We start from the raw sequence: 11,401 nt of genomic DNA on the forward strand, positions 1-11,401 counted from the left end.
TAGAACCTCATTTATGTTCCTGACAGCATTGTGTGGATGTTGAAGCTGAAAGTCTTATTTCACCTTGACCTCATAGGAACATTGATGGAAATGCTAAATATCCTATAAACATTCTTTGAACATGAGGTTTAAACTTAGAACTTGTAGGTGATGTTGTGGGAATGTTTCCGGCTTGTTAGGAGGACTTTCTAAGTGTATCACCGGTTGATGATATTTGACCAATGCCAGATATTAATGCTAAATGTCAGTTTAAAGTCATTCTGAAATGTGAAAGAAGAAACAATCCTGTAGACGCACTTCCGTTTAAGAAGAGCCGGTTTGAGGTTGAGGTGGCAGAGCTCAAAGGCAGCAGTAACTTGTGATCGCTATGGATGGATTGAAACTGTGTTCCGTTCTTCTTTTACTCACTTTTTGCACTGACAGCCAAGGTAATGACGTCTTTATCTAATAATCTTCCAGTCATTGCTTTAAAGAGGGCCGCTAAACCTTGTGACATTTCAAGTATCAGGTGTCATCTAGGGGAGCTACAAATTCATTGAGGCTATCTTGAATATCGATTGCAGAGATTCTTGTGAGGATAGTTGGGAAGGAACCAGATGACACTCCGATATGCAGCAACACAAACCTGAATTTCATCATGCTGATAGTTTGTAAGATCAGTACAAAGAGGAACAAAGCGGGGTGTCATCTGCTGTATCGATACGGACACGACTTTGAACACGGCTGTGGCTCCAGGTTCACGTTTGTGACGAAGAACCAAACTGTGTTTCTCCACCTGAGCAATTTAACAGCAGGCGATAACGGAGGATACACCTGTGAGTGTTCACATCCCAGAGGAACAGATGTTCTCCATTTCCTTGTCACGATATCAGGTAAGTGCCACCTTATTTTATGCTCAGGTGTCGGCCAAATTCAAAGTGGATATTTAGGTATGTGGGCACATTGTGTTGGATTGTTTGCATGGCAGAACTGATCATGATGTTTCTTTACACATTAAGCTAAATCCCACCAAGTTCTGTTTTTTCCTGACAGTTTTTTTTTTCTTTTAAATGTTTCAGAGTTGGAAGAGGCCAGCAGCTCAAAAGAAATGTTAATTTTATGTCCTTTGACTGGTGCGATGATGATAACTGGAGCAATTCTGGGAATCATCCACAGGAGAAGAAGTCGTGGGTGAGACACTATTACATTTGTACTAGTTGTAGCTTTGTTGATGTGGATATCTCATATTTCATGCAATCTTACTGTATTCTTGTCAAAATGAGAACATTTTAATAACTGTTAATAAGCATTTACTGTCCGTTGTACCCAGAGAAGATCGATGACTGTATTTTCCTCTTGTTCCAGCCAGTTATTTTTGTTTTTAACCTATGATACTGTCTTTGGTTTTTTTTGTCCTTGTCAACATATCCTCCACTAACTCTGACATTCTTTCCTCATCAAAGCAACTGTTCAAGGACAGAAGATCCTGGATCACCTGCACATGAAACTCCTGGCTCTTCAGTGAGTAATGTTTTCAAATGTTTAATCATTTTAACGTCAAAGTATCTAGTTTCATGTTTTTATTAGAAAATGCATGTAAAAGCAGAGATTTCAGTGAATGTAGTCACTCAGAAGTGACAGATTCTTCACACTTGTTCAACAAAACTGAATCAGACTTTGTCAAATGCTGCTTTATTTTATAGGACAAAAATGAATCAGATGAGCCTTACTCAAGCCTTCAATGCCCCACAAATGATGTCTACCAAACTATCACCTCAGTTCAACATGACAGTTGGAGAAATTGAGAAAACAACGCAACTGTCAACTTGGTCTGACTCACTGGGTATGGACAGTGAAAGTTAGACTATAAATCCTGCCACACTGTTAATCTGGCTTTCTCCTCTTCTTCTAATGCCGTTGTTAGTTTTTCCCAAATCCCCTTTGCTTCAGAAAATGGCAAAAACATCAGCCTCAGAGCAGCAGAACGATGTTGAGGTGGATTCAGATCATTCAACACAGCACTGTGTACAAACAAATCTGAGTCAGAAAGACGACAGATTTAGTTAAAACTGCACCAATTCTGCCCACAGGAGTCAAAGATAAACCAGAAGATTGTAGACAGGAACCAAAATGAGAGGAAAATGGCCAAAGGACATTTAACTAAATATTAGCATTTCTGTATGTATATTATTGACCGAGCTAGATTTTACCACATTTTCAGAAAAACAGTTTAAAAACAATCTATGGAAGAACCTAAATGCATGATTGTTGTGAAAAGATTTCATCATAGAAAACTAAGTTTCTAAGTTTGTTACAGAAGTCATTGGAACTGAGGACTGTTGTGATTTACATGATCTTTACAAGTGTATGTAAACCTTCTTACTCAATTGTATTTGTTTTATTGATTCCAAAGCAATATTTAAACGTGTTGCTGTTGTACTATGACTTGTTTGCAGTTGTTGATGTTAACAAAAAGCTAATCCAATATTTAGTCATATTTCTCAAGATGTTGGATCCTTATAATGTGTCATCTGTTAGACTAGGATGCTTTGCCTGTAATTCTTGAAACTGGAGTGACTGATTTGTTCATTTTCACTCTGTAAATGTGCTAATAAAATACATGAATTATAACTCCTCTGCTCAGACTAGTTTAACTTTCTAACCTTATAGTCCATGGGCCACAATGCAAAATTTCAGTTATCGGTACCACTCTGAGCCAAACGTCCTCACAACATGACAGGATGGAATTTGATAGGATTTTTTCCTCATTACGAAACCACAAGAAATGCTACACATCATCATCTGTATTAATGACTTTGCAGCACAGAACAGTACGATAAACTTGAGACTGAGAGAGATTTTGTTGCTATGGTAACAAGATCTTCTGTAAGCAGGATGGAACAAAAGAATAGTGAAAGTTTGACAGATTCAAAGTTAAATTCTATTGAAGTTAAAAACCAAAGATAAACCACATCTTGTGATTTTTGTTCAGTGTGAGACAGCAGGCAATAATTTCCAGCTCAACATACAAAATAGCTTCTTAAATGGTGTCTTAACAGCCAAAATTGTGATGAAAAGTTCAAAATGTAACCCAGTTGTAACAGATAATGATATATCTTGCTGTCAGTAATGTTTCAGTTACCTCATGACCTTCCTTATTTATAGATTAACCACTGCTGGACCTGTCTGATGATTAAAGATACTGTTGTTTAAAAATGCTGAAAAAGGTCAGTCTGGCTTCCTTATGAAGCGATGAGGAACGGAAACGACAACAGCTCAACTTCACACCTCTGAAATGTCAACACCACAAACATGTTGTTTTATCACGTTATTTGACTCTTAAGAAGATGAGTGCGGCCAATACCTGTAAGAAAGCTTACTTCCAAACCAACAAGACATTTAAAGTTCTAATATTCTTGCTGAGATGCTCCCAGTTTGTTTGTTCTTTCTATTGTGGATCGACTTGATGTTTGAACTGCTACATGTGTTGATACAAAAGAAGAATCAGTCACGTTTGTGCACTTCCTGATTAGAGGACCTGAGAGTTTGAGGTACCCCAGCTCAGTGTTGGTTCTCTTCCTATCAGTGCAATCTACTGAGCAGCAGCAGTTGTTCTGTCTGAAACCAGGATGGACGCATTTAAACTCCTCTTTCTTCTGCTGCTGCCACTGACTGTATGCTCAGACGCCCAAGGTAATGTAACATTTTTTTAATTTAAGGAGGAAACTAAACCTTTTTTGTGTTGTTCTAGTAGAATTAAAGCTTGACTAACTTTTCTGAAATTGCAAATCTATATTTAGACTGTTTATAACATTGATTGTAACTGATTTCAGTGACTCTGAAGAAGATTGTTGGGAATAAACCAGATGATACTCAAATATGCAGCAATGAGACACTGAACACCATCACGTTGATAGTTTGTAAGATCAGAACAGAGGGGAACAGATCAGAGTGTCGTCTGCTCTATCAATATGGACACGACTTTGAACATGGATGCGGCTCCAGATTCACATTTGTGACAAAGAATCAGACTGTATTTCTGCACCTGAGCAGTTTAACAGCAGCTGATAGTGGAAACTACACCTGTGAGTGTTCATATCCTGGAGGAACAGATGTTCTCCATCTCAGCGTCACAGTGGAAGGTAAGCACCACTTTATTTTGCGCTCAGATGTTGGCTAAATTCAAGGTGAGTCTTTAAATATGTGGTCATATTATAGACCCTCCAGAAAAACGTGGGCAAAAATCCTTGATTATGCGAATAAATATGCGGGGTTTTTATGCCATTTTATGCGGGGAAATTGCGGAAAGTTGCAAAGTATGCAAACAGTTGTGAAATATGCAAAAATATGCGCGATTCACCTGCTGTCTGGCTGCTGAGGGATGTGTCCTCTAATCAGACACTGGGACTGCTGCGGGGTTACTGGACTGACAGCCTGTGCGTTGGGAGGGGGAGAAGCTCACAGCATCACCTGCTGCTTGTTGAGGACAGTAACTGCAGAATGATCCGAGTTTTCTTTTCAGTCTCCAAAACGGCAGAAAAAGTCGCTAGATTTGTGGCTAGTCGCTTTTGACAAAAAAAGTTGCTAGGACGCTTTGTAAAGTCGCAAGATTTAGCGAGAAAGTTGCTAAGTTGGCAACACTGGCACCGCGCTCGGCATCAGCTCGTGCTTCTAGTGTGTGTGAATGCGCAAACTGCCGGGCGTCACATAAAAACTCACTCACAATTCCATTTATATTGGTTATAATTTTCTCATTTAATGTGGAAATTGTGAAATCAAGCGGGACCCACATATTTCTCTTTTTTTTTTCATGGAAATGGAAGATTCTTGAGGGAATTATGCACTGTTTTGGTGTGAGTGAGATATGCATAGGGTGGCTCAGTGGGTAGAGTGGCTGTCTAACACCCCAGAGGCTGGGGTTCGATTCCAGGTGTGAGTGAGTGATATACGCATAGGGTGGCATAGCTCAGTGGGTAGAGTGGCTGTCTAACACGCCGGAGGCTGGGGTTCGATTCCAGGTGTGAGCGCTATATGCATAGCGTGGCATAGCTCAGTGGGTAGAGTGGCTGTCTAACACGCCGGAGGCTGGGGTTCGATTCCAGGTGTGAGTGAGTGATATACGCATAGGGTGGCATAGCTCAGTGGGTAGAGTGGCTGTCTAACACGCCGGAGGCTGGGGTTCGATTCCAGGTGTGAGTGAGTGATATACGCATAGGGTGGCATAGCTCAGTGGGTAGAGTGGCTGTCTAACACGCCGGAGGCTGGGGTTCGATTCCAGGTGTGAGCGCTATATGCATAGCGTGGCATAGCTCAGTGGGTAGAGTGGCTGTCTAACACCCAGGAGGCTGGGGTTCGATTCCAGGAGTGAGTGATATACGCATAGGGTGGCACAGCTCAGTGGGTAGAGTGGCTGTCTCACACCCAGAAGGTTGGGGTTCGATTCCAGGTGTGAGTGAGTGATATATGCATAGCGTGGCATAGCTCAGTGGGTAGAGTGGCTGTCTAACACGCCGGAGGCTGGGATTCGATTCCAGGTGTGAGTGATATATGCATAGCTCAGTGGGTCGGGTGGCTGTCTAACACCCAGGAGGCTGGGGTTCGATTCATCACTTTCCCCATCGATTCCAGGTGTGAGTGCTATATGCATAGCGTGGCATAGCTCAGTGGGTAGAGTGGCTGTCTAACACCCAGGAGGCTGGGGTTCGATTCCAGGAGTGAGTGATATACGCATAGGGTGGCACAGCTCAGTGGGTAGAGTGGCTGTCTCACACCCAGAAGGTTGGGGTTCGATTCCAGGTGTGAGTGAGTGAGTATATGCATAAGGCATGGGCGTAGGTTTGCATAGGAACAATCGGGACATAACACTACCAACTTTTCAAGACGGTCAAATTGCCCCACCAACTTTTAAGCAACCTTATTTGCATTATATAATGCGTTCAGTTATATCGGTAATTTTGATTGTCTTCCCATATGTTGTAAGGATAGAATTGACCCTACCCCCCCCCCCCCCGCCACCCACACGCACAGTCACACAGCCCCGACAGAAATACAAAAGAAAGAAACATGCCGCCTTCTCCGCCCCCTTCAAAGAGGAGGGATATTAGAAGTTTTTTCGGCCAGCAGCAGCAGCAGACGACACTGTAAGTAATGTAAAAAGACGTCAATGGGAACACACCACTAATGTTGCTACTGAAAGTCCGACCTGCATCAGAGTTAGCATAACATTAAACTGTGTGAACTTGCTAACCTGCAAAACTCGAGTAGGAAGCTGCTTAGAGAGAATTGTCCTCCTGTATTGTTTTCTACTGTTAACGTGAATTAAACTGTGAGAAATGTAGTGAACTCTGCTCGAAAATATAGAACCAGAAAAACATGAGCAAGAAGCTGCTTAGAGAGAGAGGTCCCAGTCTGTGTTACACAGGAAAGTGTTGACAGTCAAACAAAACCACATGCTGCTGCTTTTCTTCTTGTAAACGGCCTGGTTTAGAAGGAAAGAAGGCTAGAGCATGTTGTGACTTTACACTTTTGAAACCAAATACCTATTAGTACATTTATTTATTAATTAAAATGTATTTAATTACTATCACCTGAACCAATACACATGAAAGTTAGTAGAAGTCAATACAGATTTATTTTGCATTGATCATTTAGCTTATCAATTAATTAGGTTCATATTCGTGAGAAATGTAGCCCTGACCCCCGTTCACCCAATCTGTTTGGTCTTATTAATGTTCCGTCCCCAGCAAAAAGTTTACATGCAGGTTATGCTGTTATATCGTCCCTACCAATGTTGAGACCAAACTTACGCCCTTGTCTACAGGTTAAGGTGGTAATTTTCCGCTGCATTAACATCCAGTAAAATTTTAGTAAGAACATGATGTCCAGTTTTAAGAAATTAGCCCTGTTTGAATCTACAGACTAGAATCTGCTTTTTAACTGATTCAGGTACCTTTGTGTATTCATTGCTGTGTTCACATGTTTATTTGACTTCCAGATGATGTCACTGATAAAGTATTGGATGATTATTACATTTGTGTCAGACTCTCTGCCATGCAGCCACAGTAGAAGACAACTGGACCTCTAGTTTTAGGTTCTTGAAGATGTTTCACCTCATTGATTGACTGTCCCACATGTACATTGTCCCCCTAAATAGCACGACTAATGGCTTATTAACAAGTAAACACATTAATTCACCACTCGAGACATGAGTCTTGGGTCATTTCAAGGCCATCAGTGAGTCAGGACAGAAGAAACATTTTAATGAACCAAAATTAACTCTGATCGCCGTCAGCTGAATCACTGAGTGTCATCATGATGTTTCTTTACACATTAAGCCAAATCCCACTCCACTAAGTTCTGTTTCTTCCTGACAAAGTTTTTTTCTTTTCAATGTTTTAAGAGTCTGAAGAGGCCAGCAGCTCAACAGAAATGTCCTTTTTTTCTTCTTTGACTGGTGTGATGACTGTAATCATTGTAACTGGAGTTATTCTGGGATTTATCCACGGGAGAAGTCGTGGGTGAGGCACTATTACAGTTATACTAGTTGTAGCTTTGTTGATATGGATATCCCTTCATGCAGTCTTATGTATTCATGGCTAAATGAGAAACATTTTAATAACTGTTCATAAGCATTTGCTGTATGTTTTACCAAGAGAACATCCTTACATTGCTGTGTTTTCCTCTTTTTCCACACAGTTACTATTATTTTAAGCGTTAAACATCACCTGGATTTTTCTTCTCATGCTTGTCAACATATCCTCCACTAACTCTGCCATTCTTTCCTGATCAAAGTAACTGTTCAAGGTCAGAAGATCCTGGATCACCTGAACATGAAACTCCTGGCTCTTCAGTGAGTAATGCATTCAAATATTTAATCATTTTGTAGTCAAAGTAGCTAGTTTCATGTAAGAAAATGCAGGTAAAAGCAGAGATTTCAGTGAATGTGGTCACTCAGAAGTGACAGATTCTTAACATCTCTTCAACATAACTGACTTTATATCATGCTGCATTATTTTATTTTATTTTATAGGATGAAAATGAACCAGATGAGCCTTACTCAAGCCTTCAACACCCCACAAATGATGTCTACCAGACTATCACCTCAGTTCAACATGACAGCAAGACTAATTCAGCAAACAATATAACTGTGGACTTGGTCTGACTTGATGGATATGAACAGTGAATGTTAGAATGTGAGTCCTGCCACACTTTTAATGTGACTTTCTCCTCTTCTTCTTCTGCCTTTGAGTTACTGTTTACAAAATCCCCTTTGCTTCAGAAAATAGCAAAAAGAACAACCTCACAGCAGCAACTTACAGACTAAAAATATCTACAGTGGCAGTGAATTAGTTATTGAATTACAACACTTGATTCCCTTCATGCAAATGTTCCAGCAAAACAAGTTCCCTCGTCACTACTGTTGTGTTTAAACTAAATTAAGAGTTACAGAAGTCACTGTAGATGCAGGACTGTTGTGACTTACATGATCTTTCAAAGTGTACAGAAACTTTTTTTTCACAACTGTATTTGTTTTATTGATGCCAAAGCAATATTTAAACGTATTGCTGTTGTACTGTGACTTGTATTTGCATTTGTTGATATTAACAAAAGGCTAATACAATATTTTATCATATTTTTACAATGTTGAATCATTATAATGCACCATCTGTTGGACTAAGATGCTTTAACACTTGTAAGTCTTGAAATCAGGAAGACTGATTTGTTCATTTTCATTCGGTGTAAATCTGCTAATACAATAAAATAGTTGGACGGTAACTCCTCTGCTTGGACTACTTTAACCTTCCAACCCATATATCTTGTCAGTAATGTTTCAGTTACCTCATGACCTTCCTTATTTATAGATTCATCACTGCTTGACCTGTCTAATGATTAAAGATACTGTTGTTAAAAATACTTAAATAGTTCAGTCTGGTTTTCTTATGAAAGAATGAGGAACGGAAACAACAACAGCTAAACGTCACACCTCTAAAAATGTCAAGACTACAAACATGTTGGTTTTATCACGTTATTTGACTCTTAAGATCAGTGCAGCCAACACCTGTAAGAAATCTTACTTCCAAACCAACTGAACAAGACATTTAAAGTTCTAATATACCCACTGAGATACTCCTCGTCTGTGTGTGTTTTCTGTTGTGGGTCTGCTCGCTGTTTGAACTGTTGCATGTGTTGATACAAAAGAAGCATCAGCCATGTATGTGAACTTTCTGATTAGAGGACCTGAGAGCTTGAGGTGTCCCAGCTCAGTGTTGGTTCTCTTCCTATCAGTGCAATCTACTGAGCAGCAGCAGTTGTTCTGTCTGAAACCAGGATGGACGCGTTGAAACTCATCTTTCTTCTGCTGCTGCCACTGACTGTGCGCTCAGACGATGGAGGTAATATAATATTTTTGTTTTAAAGAAGATAACTCAATATTTTTTTGCAACGTTCTAATAGAATTAAAACTTGACATGAAAATGCAAAACTACAGCAATCCCTCATTCAGACTGTTTATAATATTGATTGTAATCGATTGATTTCAGTGACTCTGGAGAAGATTGTTGGGAATAAACCAGATGTTACTCCAATATGCAGCAATGAGACACAGAAAATCATCACGTTGATAGTTTGTAAGATCAGAACACAGAGGAACAGATCAGAGTGTCGTCTGCTCTATCAACATCAACACGACTTTGAACATGAATGTGGCTCCAGATTCAGACTTGTTAAAAAACAACAAACTGTATTTCTCCACCTGAGCAGTTTAACAGCAGCTGATAGTGGAAACTACACCTGTGAGTGTTCATATCCTGGAGGAACAGATATTTTCCATCGACGTGTCACAGTGGAAGGTAAGCATCCCTTTATTTTATGCTCAGATGTTGGCTAAATTCAAGGTGGATATTTAAATCTGTGGTCACATTATGTTGAACTGTTGTCATGGCAGAAATGATCTCAGCATTTATCTACACTGGCAGTTTAAGGTGGCAATTTTCCAGTGCATTAGCATTCAGCAGAATTTTAGTGAGAGCATGATATCCATTTTTAAGAAATTAGTCCTGTTTGGATCTACAGAATGGATTATTATTGTGTTTGTGTCAGAATCTCTGCCATGCAGCCTCAGTAGAAGGCAACTGGACCTCTAGTTTTAGGTTCTTGAAGACATTTCACCTCATCGACTGACTGTCCCACATGTACAGGTAAAAGCCAGAAAATTAGAATATTTTCATAAACTTGATTTATTTCCGTAATTGCGAACAAAAGGTATAACTTTTACATTATATGTAATCATTGCACGCAGACTGATGCACTTCAAATGTTTATTTATTTAATTTTGATGATCATAGGTGGCAACAAATGAAAATCCGACATTCCGTGGGTCAGAAAATTAGAATATTACCTGAGGCCAATACAAAAACAGGATTTGTAGAAATGTTGGCCAACTGAAAAGTATGAACGTGAAAAATATGAGCATGTACAGTACTCAATACTTGGTTGGAGCTCCTTTTGCCTCAATGACTGCATTAATGCGGCGTGGCATGGAGTCGATCAGTTTCTGGCACTGCTCAGGTGTTATGAGAGCCCAGGTTGCTTTGATAGTGGCCTTCAGCTCTTCTGCATTTTTGGGTCTGGCATTCTGCATCTTCCTCTTAACAATACCCCACAGATTTTCGATGGGGCTAAGGTCGGGCGAGTTGGCTGGCCAATTGAGTACAGAAATATCATGGTCCTTAAACCAGGCACTGGTAGATTTGGCACTGTGTGCAGGCGCCAAGTCCTGTTGGAACATAAAATCCCCACCTCCATAAAGCAGGTCAGCAGCAGGAAGCATGAAGTGCTCTAAAACTTGCTGGTAGACGGCTGCATTGACCTTGGATCTCAGGAAACAGAGTGGACCGACACCAGCAGATGACATGGCACCCCAAACCATCACTGATGGTGGAAACTTCACACTAGACTTCAGGCAACGTGGATCCTGTGCCTCTCCTGTCCTCCTCCAGACTCTGGGACCTCGATTTCCAAAGGCAATGCAAAATTTGCTTTCATCAGAAAACATAACTTTGGACCACTCAGCTGCAGTCCAGCTCTTTTTTTCCTTAGCCCAGGTGAGACGCTTTGCGCGCTGTTTCTTGTTCAAAAGAGGCTTGACACGAGGTATGCGGCAGTTGAAACCCATGTCTTTCATGCGTCTCTTGGTGGTGGATTTTGAAGCACTGACTCCTGCAGCAGTCCAGTCCTTGTGAATCTCCCCCACATTTTTGAATGGTTTTTTTTTCACAATCTTCACCAGGGCGCGGTGATCCCTGTCGCTTGTACACTTTTTCCTACCACAGTTTTTCCTACCCTTTGCCTCTCCATTAATGTGTTTGGACACAGAGCTTTGAGAACAGCCAACCTTTTCAGCAATAACCTTTTGAGTCTTGCC

At 40.5% G+C, this 11,401-nt stretch overlaps 2 long non-coding RNA genes across 2 annotated transcripts; both read left to right on the forward strand.

Annotated features, from left to right (window-relative positions):
- Nucleotides 1–514: 514 nt before the first annotated feature.
- Nucleotides 515–2,593, forward strand: LOC127532151 (uncharacterized). Its single transcript, XR_007939416.1, has 3 exons — nucleotides 515–1,170; nucleotides 1,443–1,500; nucleotides 1,683–2,593. It is a non-coding gene; the product is annotated as an uncharacterized LOC127532151 (long non-coding RNA).
- A 3,558-nt stretch (nucleotides 2,594–6,151) lies between these two features.
- On the forward strand, nucleotides 6,152–8,538 carry LOC127532202 (uncharacterized). Its single transcript, XR_007939601.1, has 3 exons — nucleotides 6,152–7,496; nucleotides 7,771–7,828; nucleotides 8,009–8,538. It is a non-coding gene; the product is annotated as an uncharacterized LOC127532202 (long non-coding RNA).
- The last annotated feature ends 2,863 nt before the right edge of the window (nucleotides 8,539–11,401 follow it).

This window comes from Acanthochromis polyacanthus, chromosome 22, assembly GCF_021347895.1.
Source record: "Acanthochromis polyacanthus isolate Apoly-LR-REF ecotype Palm Island chromosome 22, KAUST_Apoly_ChrSc, whole genome shotgun sequence".
Lineage (NCBI taxonomy): Eukaryota > Metazoa > Chordata > Actinopteri > Pomacentridae > Acanthochromis > Acanthochromis polyacanthus.